Below are 10034 nucleotides of genomic sequence, written 5' to 3' on the forward strand. Positions count from 1 at the left end.
AGAATAAAGCATTAGAGAAAATATTAAAATAAGATAGTGCTGAAACCTATGTAAAAGCAATGCTAAAAAGGAGTGTCTTTTTATTTAAAAAATGTCAACAGATTCAGTGACCCATAGAGCCTCCGGCAGACTGTTCCAAAGGTTCTAGCCTCTGGAACAATTAGGAAAACGGTGCCAGAGGATCTAAGGGTCCGGCGGGGAACGTACCTGGAAACAATAGAGCATAGCAGTGGCGGACATTTTTTTTAACCGGCTCTGTTTCCACATATATAAAGCCCATTCATTCAGCCCATAGAGATTTCCAAAAATATTTATATTAATTAATGTAAGCCTGGAACAACTGAACAAGCTGCAGCCAACCGACTGCTTTTTTTTTGGTAGACCAGACAGGAGAGCATTACAATAGTTAAATGGGAATACCACTCATTTTCAACATTGAACTATGTCTTTTATACACCCTAGAGCTGTTGTGTGCACATAAGAAAAAATCCCTTCTATGTGGCCTAGAACTGGAGAATTGATTGAGGTCATGTGATCAGTGACATACGCACAGTGTACTTTTGGCTCCGCCCTCTAGGCTGCTGCATTCACTAGAATGGGGAATCTCACTTCCAGCTCAAACAGTGCGACTTGTAGTAGTTTATAATGGCATTATGATTATATATCACATTTCACAAGACATAGTAGCCTACTTGTAGATAATAGAGATCGAAATGCTCTAATGAGTCTTAACTTTATATTCAAGACACACTGTTTCAGCTGGAAGTCAGTTCCCCATTCTAGTGAATGCAGCAGCCTAGAGGGCGGAGCCAAAAGTACACAAAAGTGTGTGTATGTCACTGATCACATGACCTCAATCAATTCTCCAGTTCTAGGCAACATAGAAGGGGGGGGGGGGGGGTTCTTATTTCCACACAACAGCTCTAAGGTGTATAAAATACATAGTTCAATTTTGAAAATGAGTGGTATTCCCTTTGAAGCCTGCTGGTGATAAAACAGTACTGAGAGAGAGACATTCAAACTCTGGTGATTTCTCTTAAATTATAGAAATATAGTTTTGTTACATTTCTAATATGGGCCTCCATATTTAGCTCAGAATCAAATATGACCCACAAGCTCCTTGGTGTTGGTTGTCACTGATTTAAGTTGAGCTGACAATTTCTGTCAGATCCTTATCCCCAATTATTGCCAATCGTCACATTCTTTAGCGTGTATCATAGCCAATCGTGTATGAAACAATGAACAACAAATTATATACTGCCTTTTTAATTAACACACACTGCCCGCAACCTGTCACCGACTTTGTGTTAAGAGCTCCAGACTAAATACATGCATGCATACATACATACATACTGTACATACATACATACATGCATGCATGCATGCATGCATGCATGCATGCATGCATACATACATACATACATACATAAAAATATATTGATTAATAGTCTTACTAAAACAAATTAATTAGAAAAGGCTATATTGTATGCACCCACATTACATGCAACCAATATTAAAGGTAATAATAAATACATTTTATGCATAAAAAAAAGTGCCGCTTTAATTGAATTAGTAAAAGTGTTGTGGCATATAATGTTCTTACCATGATCCTGTGTTTTGTTTAGCTCGGATGTGATTCTGAGGAACAGACAAATAAACAGAACATAACATCAGACGAAATGACCACCAGCAAAGGCAGTCACAAAAAATAGGACAGCCGTGGACATCAAAGTATTAGAATAAGGTTGCTGTTTGTATTTCTAATGGTCATCGTAGACCTACCCTAGCAGTGTCTTAAAAATATCCATCCATTTACAGGCAGCCTTGGGCGCAATAGCTTAGTGTGTAGAGAGGCTGTCTGGGAAACACCCGTTAATTTCCCGCTCCCCGTCTACGTGTTGAAGTATCCCTGAGCAAGACTCTTAACCCCTAACTAATCCCTGAGCTCTATACTAATAGTGCTCACTGCTCCTGATATAGTTACATATTTCATATTTCATAAAGGACATATTTCACATACATTGACAACAAACACCAATGGAGTGTGGACAAAATTATTAATATTCATTATTATATTGATACTGTTATAATATGACATATTTTCAAAGGCAAGTCAGCTTCCTAGATGAAAATGACATCTGTGCTTTTTCAAATTGCTAGTCTACTTGCAAAAGCCTAATGATTTTCACTCACCTGATCGTCTCCTCTGGTGGTGTCCGTCTACTCTTCATTGTCTTCATTGTTTTGACAAAGTTTTGGGCAACAATTAAAGATGAAATATTTTTGACCGAATATTTATTGTGTTCGATAGGCCTACAGTATGTATCACTTCAGGCTGTCGATTGAAAGAACTGATACTTTCACATGCTTCTAGTCCAATCTGCAAGGCCACTCCCTGTTACTGCCCTGAGTCACATGCTCTCACTGCCTGCTACTATGATAAGAGCTAAAAGCCAGTTTGGAAATTTTATAAGAAATAATGTATTACCAACAGAACCAGAGAACTTCTGTTTAACATTTAACATTTGATTTACCCTGCATAAACCAGGTGTGTAAATCAAGTGAAATTGTTTGTAAAATATTGTTTGTATTGAAACTTTTTATTAAGGTTGGGACAATTTATTCAAAAGTACAAGAAAAAAGAAACCACATATAAAACAGTTCAACCTAGAAAGCAGGCACTATTTGAACTTTGTATGGCCAAAGTAAATAAAAAATAAAAGTAAAATCAATATACAGTATATTCAAGACATTGTAGACAGTGCCACAAACTTTATGCCCCGGCTAATATGCTGCTTCGCAGGTTCAGTATGTGTTCAGGTCCTGTCAAGTGTGCACTTTTTAAAGCATTTTGTAATCCCATGTATACAGCGTATATTTATGGTTCACATACAAGAAAGGTAGCATGCCCTGAGGATTCTACTTAAGGTCCCTAGATGGCATTGTGCCAGTCACCTGTTTGCAACATGTAGAATCCACACATGTGAGGCTCTCTTAAGGCACTCTTATAATAATAATAATAATAATAACTAGAAATATAGCTGCAAGCAGCGATAATACGGGGCCAGTGAGAGAGAGACAGACAGACATGGAAACTGGAGAGAGAGAGAGAGAGAGAGAGAGATGGAAACTGGAGAGAGAGAGAGAGAGAGAGAGAGAGAGAGAGAGAGCCATGGAAACGGAATAGATTGAAGAGAGACATGGAAACGGAATAGGCTGATGTTGTCTGTTGAAGATCATAAACTCTTGCCTTCTGTCATGAACCAGCCAACACTAAGATCACTCGTTCACAAACCATTTACCAATAGAGAAATTGTATGTCTCCTCGCTACCGAAAACAGTGAAAGCAGCCGATCTACAAGCTCAGAAACACGTACCTATCTGAAAAGTTTTGAGATTGTAGATCGGCTATTTTCAGAATGAAGTATGTCATACATTGAGAAATCGTACTCTCAAATAAGCATTTCAGGTTATCTTTACCATTTGCACATGTATTCATTGATACAGTCATGTTGTTTGCAATTCAACTTAAATTAAGTCTGCATCAAGTGAGGCTTGAACTGGCGACCTTGAGATTGTGAGGCACTCATTTAAGGGAGACGCCATTGGACCAACAGACAAGGAACTATGAAAAAGGAGATTACACAGATGATACAGTTTCACGCAAATAGCTGAAAAATCCTGGGTTTAAGTGTTTTTCAAACTGCTCAAAATTGCGGACAATCTACGGGCGGAGCTTACTGGTCAAAGCGATAGATGTGTTCCTCATGAGTCAAGGCACATGTGTAAGCAAGTTTCACGACTTTCGGCCAAACGAGGCATGACTTATGCCTGTTTAAAGTCTGCCTTTTCAAAAAATTGCTATATCGCCCCTTTTTGGCCAATTGGAGTAAGATTGGTTTCAGTGATATTTGGAATGACCCTGTACATTTCTGCAAAGTTTCAAAGAAATGTGAGTCTGCATGTATGTTTTAGGCACAGATGAATAATTTTCATAAAACTGTAATAGTTAAAATCTATCTCCTCCTGGGATTTTTGAGCAATCTGCACGAAACGTTTAACACTTGAACTTTGGACTTCTGCCTACAAAAAATTCCAACGGATTTTCCACAAGTGAAAAAATGCAGAAGTTATGAGCCAATGGCTGTTTTTCATATAATTCAAAATGGTGGGCGATCTAAAGGTCAGAGGTCAAAAGTCAGACCACGAAAGTTGTCGGGCATGAAGAGACGCATGTGTGTATCGAAGTTTCATGGTTGTAGGTCAAACAGGGCATGAGTTGTACCTGTTCAAAGTTGGCACTTTCAATTGAGTGCTATAGCGCCACCCTTTGACGAATGAGTGTGAGAATTATTTCTTGGTAGTTTTTCATGAGCATCTACCATATGGCCGAGTTTCGTAAAAAGCGTATGCACGGTTAAGCCAGAACTGGCAAAAACAAGTATTTTTCAAACTGCTCAAAATTGCGGAAAATCTAAGGGCGGAGCTTAATGGTCAAATCGATACGTGTGTTCCTCATTTTTTTTTTTTTCTTACATTTTTATCCCACGATTTTGTAACCCCTATTTTTTTCACCCAGTGCCAATGCCTAAGCTGTAATCCTGGGCACTACCTTCCCTCTGCCAACCTAGGGAGGCCAGGGCCGAGCTCATGCCTCCTTCAATGCATGAGAGCCAACTGACCTTCTTATCACCTGACAGGGGAGAGTTTCCCTGGTAGGACGTAGCGCGTGGAAGGAACACGTTATTCCAACCAGTTCCCTTCCCCTCCATCAGGCGCCCCGGCTGGCCAGGGGGAGGCAGTATAGTGACCAGGATTACTGCATGTTTTTTGTGAGGGTACCTACCCTAGGAGACACGGGGAGAACATGCAAACTCCACACAGAAAGGCCCTTTCGCCAACCCCACCTAGGGTATGGGCGCTGATGACGCGGAGGAGAGAGCACGCCCCCAGCGCCCACAGCGTCCCCTGCGGGAATCGAACCCAGGACCTTCTAGCTGTGAGGCGACAGCACTACCGACTGCGCCACCGCGCCACCGTGTGTTCCTCATGAGTCAAGGCACATGTGTAAGCAAGTTTCACGACTTTCGGCCAAACGAGGCATGACTTATGCCTGTTTAAAGTCTGCCTTTTCAAAAAATTGCTAAAGCGCCCCCTTTTGGCCAATTGGAGTAAGATTGGTTTCAGTGATATTTGGAATGACCCTGTACATTTCTGCAAAGTTTCAAAGAAATGTGAGTCTGCATGTATGTTTTAGGCACAGATGAATAATGTTCATAAAACTGTAATAGTTAAAATCTATCTCCTCCTGGGATTTTTGAGCAATCTGCACGAAACGTTTCACACTTGAACTTTGGACCTCTGCCTACAAAAAATTCCAACGGATTTTCCATAAGTGAAAAAATGCAGAAGTTAGGAGCCAATGACTGTTTTTCATATAATTCAAAATGGTGGGAGATCTAAAGGTCAGAGGTCAAAAGTCAGAGGGTGAAAGTTGTTCAGCATGAGGAGACGCATATGTGTATCGAAGTTTCATGGCTCTAGGTCAAACAGGGCATGAGTTGTACCTGTTCAAAGTTGGCATTTTCAATTGAGTGATATAGCGCCACCTTTTGACGAAAGATTGTGAGAATTATTTTTTGATCGTTTTTCATGACCATCTACAATATGGCCGAGTTTCGTAAAAAGCGACTGCACGGTTCAGCCAGAACTGCGAAAAGTGGCAGAAGAAGAAGAGACAGAATACTGCCAACTAGAAAAAGTGCTCCTCGGAGCACAGGTCTCCGCCAGGTCAGGAAGTTGCAATAGAGGTTGTGTTGTGTTTAACAATATAAGTTTTATAATCAGCGTAGCAACCTGTCATTGATAGTTTGTCTATAATGTGTGTGAATGAAGATGCTTCATTAGCATGAGAATGGTAAATGTTCCATTGTTCTATACATGACAGTGTATTATGCATGGCAGTAAGGTTTCATACATTTGTATATCATGCAGTATAATATATTGAGTAGCAGTTATTGACAATGACTTACAGTAGATGGTACTTGTAGTGTGTTGTAGGTAGAGGATTTATTATGACAGGATCACAAAGATAAACAGTACATGGTTGATGCGTTGTGTACTCAATCATGTAGGTTTGCTATTTTATAATATGTTTTTCATTAAAATAAAATTATGCTTAATGAGATTAGGCATAACGGGTAAGGTGGTGTAAAGTACAGATACACATTGTGCATAATAGTCAACGAATGCAAACAGTGAGTCAGACATAACTAAAACAAATGGAAGCTGAAAGATGTGACAATATACCTGTTGATAACATGACTACAGGAATAATGTATACCAACATATGTAAATAGCATTACGTATTACTGATATTGAGTAATTACACAATGACTCTTAAGTAGTTGAAGACCATACATTGTTAAAACAATTCCTCAGTCTTCTATACTGCTGTCTTCTGTTTACAGTGTACATTGAATATCTGTTCTGGAAATAGTTGATCTACAAAATACAACGCGTTGCAAATCAATGTGTAGTAAGCTTGTAGATGTGCACTTTTCAGCAAAGGTTTACCTCAAAATATGTAGGTATTTAACTGGTTAATACAACCATATGGTAAATGCCTGAAGTCCTGCTTTATGAGGACAACTGTGAAGAGTGTCCTTTTGTATATTAGATGCTCAAGAAAAACAACACTGCTATCTGAAAAAGAGCATTCCTTGTCGGCACTTCAGTTGAGCTCAGCATGTCTGAAAAACTGAGGTCATAAAGACAGTTCAAACGTGTGTGTGTGTGTGTGTGTGTGTGTGTGTGTGTGTGTGTGTGTGTGTGTGTGTGTGTGTGTGTGTGTGTGTGTGTGTGTGTGTGTGTGTGTGTGTGTGTGTGTGTGTGTGTGTGTGTGTGTGTGTGTGTGTGTGTGTGTGTGTGTGTAGAATGCAGTACAATACCATACCATAGTACACAGTGGTAATGAATGTGTCTTTATAAGTTCTGTGCATTTGGGCCCAAGTAGTAGTGAAGGCATGCATTGATTTAATTAATAGTAATAAGTGTTATTATTATTGTTATTATTAATACAACTGCCACTACTACTACTTTACAACTTCTATTATTAGTGTAGAACTATGACTACTACTATTACCACCACCACCACCACCACCACCACCACTAATAATCATAATACTAATGAATGTTGTATGTTATATATAATATGTTATGTATGTTTTTGTATTAATGTGTTTATTATGGGGTGATCAGATTAAGCAATGACTCTTACGTGCTTAAACAGCATTCATTGGTAAAACAATTCCTCAGTCCTCTATACTTTTTTCTGTTTAAGCTGTACATTCAATGTCTTTTCTGCAAATAGTTGATCTACAAGATACAACGCGTTGCTTCGCAATGTGTAGTAAGCTTGTAGATGTGCAATTGTCTGCAAAAGTTGTCTGTTTAATACAACATATGTTCAATGACTTGAACACTGTTTTACGAGGACAGCTGTGAACAGTGTCTATTGTTGTGTAGATTGGATGTTCAAGAAAGTCAACACAGATATCGTAAAAGCAACATTCCTAGTTGGCACTTGGCAGGAGGGCAGCAGTGTGTGTCTGTGTGTGTGTGTGTGTGTGTGTGTGTGTGTGTGTGTGTGTGTGAGAGGGTGTGTGACTGACAGAAAGAGAGCAAGATAAGGAGAGGGAGACACTCAGTGAAGGATGTCAAACAGGACAATGACTTCTAGCAAAACAAATGTGAATTTCACCGATGTGCATTAGTGACAAATTAAATGGGGAAAAGCTTTATACATTTGGGTGTAAGTGATTACTCTGCATTATATTGACATTCCACAGTTTATACACTGCACATTGCGCATAATAGTCAACGAATGCAAACAGTGAGTCAGACATAACCAAAACAAATGGAAGCTGAAAGATGTGACAATATACCTGTTGATATCATGACTACAGGAATAATGTATACCAACATATGTAAATAGCATTACGTATTACTGATATTGAGTAATTACACAATGACTCTTAAGTAGTTGAAGACCATACATTGTTAAAACAATTCCTCAGTCTTCTATACTGCTGTCTTCTGTTTACAGTGTACATTGAATATCTGTTCTGGAAATAGTTGATCTACAAAATACAACGCGTTGCAAATCAATGTGTAGTAAGCTTGTAGATGTGCACTTTTCAGCAAAGGTTTACCTCAAAATATGTAGGTATTTAACTGGTTAATACAACCATATGGTAAATGCCTGAAGTCCTGCTTTATGAGGACAACTGTGAAGAGTGTCCTTTTGTATATTAGATGCTCAAGACAAACAACACTGCTATCTGAAAAAGAGCAGTCCTTGTCGGCACTTCAGTTGAGCTCAGCATGTCTGAAAAACTGAGGTCATAAAGACAGTTCAAACGTGTGTGTGTGTGTGTGTGTGTGTGTGTGTGTGTGTGTGTGTGTGTGACAATTGAATGCAGTACAATACCATACAATGAATGTGTCTTTATAAGGTATGTGCATTTGGGCCCAAGTAGTAGTGAAGGCATGCATTGATTTAATAATAATAAGTATTATTATTAATACAACTGCTACTACTACTACTTTACAACTTCTATTATCAGTCCACCACCACCACTATTAATCATAATAATAATGAATGTTTTATGTTTTGAGGCATTTTTTTCAAAGCTGATCAATCCTGCAAACTGTGGAAGCCACTGTAAGCCAAATAGGATGGAATATGAAATATCGGGCAGATCCATCAGAACATCAGAATCACATGACTATGGAGATACTGTGTACCAATATGCGTGATTTTTGGACAGAATCTGAATGAATAATATCCAACAATGTATTGTACATAAGTCGGCCTCCTGGTGGCGCTGTAAATGGCAGATGTGAAAAATGCAGTGCAGATGTTTTTCCTTGGTCTCTAGGGAGTGTGCGTGCAAAGTTTCACGCAGATCGGTGCAGTTATAGTTAAAAATGCAAAGCGGCGTGTTATAGCGCCACCATGAGGCTGATTTGAAACATGTCAAGTGGCATTTCTTCCTTGCCTAGTGAGAATGTGTGTGTGCAATTTTATGGAAATGGCAAGCTGCGTTCATGATTTGAGGCAGTTTGTTCAAAACGGACCAATCCTGCAAACTTTGGAAGCCACTATAAGCCAAATAGGATGGAATATGAAATGTCGGGCAGATCCATCAGAATCACATGACTATGGAGATACTGTGTACCAGTATGCGTGATTTTTGGACAGAATCTGAATGAATGATATCCGAAAATGTATTGTACATAAGTCGGCCTCATGGTGGCGCTGTAAAAGGCAGATGTGAAAAATGCAGTGCAGATGTTTTTCCGTGGCCTCTAGGGAGTGTGCGTGCAAAGTTTCACGCAGATCGGTGCAGTTATAGTTAAAAATGCAAATCGGCCTGTTATAGCGCCACCATGAGGCTGATTTGAAACATTTCAAGTTGCATTTCTTCCTCGGCCTAGTGGGAATGTGCGTGTGCAATTTCATGGAAATGGCAAGCTGCGTTCATGATTTGAGGCAGTTTGTTCAAAACGGACCAATCCTGGAAACTTTGGAAGCCAACCTTAGCCAATGAGGATGGAATATGGGAAATCGGACAGATCAGGGTTGATCACATGACTATAGAGATACTGTGTACCGATTTGCATGACGTTTGGTTGAAAACTGTAGGAGTAATGGGGAAAAACAGGTTTTGCACAAATCGGCCTCCTGGTGGCGCTATAAATGGCCCATGTGAAAAATGTGGGGCAGAGGTTCTGAATTGGCATCCAGGGAGTGGGTGTGCACAGTTTCGCAGCGACCGGGTCAACGGTGCCGGAGATTAGCTGGTAACACACAGACAGGACACACGCAAGCACACACGGACGGACGGACGGACGGACGGAGGGTAAAACATACTCTCTCGCCATGCCTTTCGGCCTGGCGGAGACAATAACAATACGGTTCCAGAGCAGAGCTCTGGCCCCGTAAAAAGTGCTCCTCGGAGCACAGGTCT

At 39.8% G+C, this 10034-nt stretch overlaps 1 protein-coding gene across 1 annotated transcript in view; it reads left to right on the forward strand.

The window, feature by feature from the left end:
• The window catches only part of LOC311038464 (uncharacterized protein), a 125795-nt gene extending 120008 nt beyond the window's left edge, over positions 1 to 5787 (forward strand). The window contains exon 11 of the mRNA XM_084048001.1: positions 5757 to 5787. The gene's annotated coding sequence lies outside the window, so the exon portion shown is untranslated. The remainder of the gene's footprint in view (positions 1 to 5756) is intronic.
• Positions 5788 to 10034: the final 4247 nt, after the last annotated feature.

Source organism: Gymnoscopelus microlampas (assembly GCF_963454915.1).
Source record: "Gymnoscopelus microlampas genome assembly, chromosome: 22".
NCBI lineage: Eukaryota > Metazoa > Chordata > Actinopteri > Myctophiformes > Myctophidae > Gymnoscopelus > Gymnoscopelus microlampas.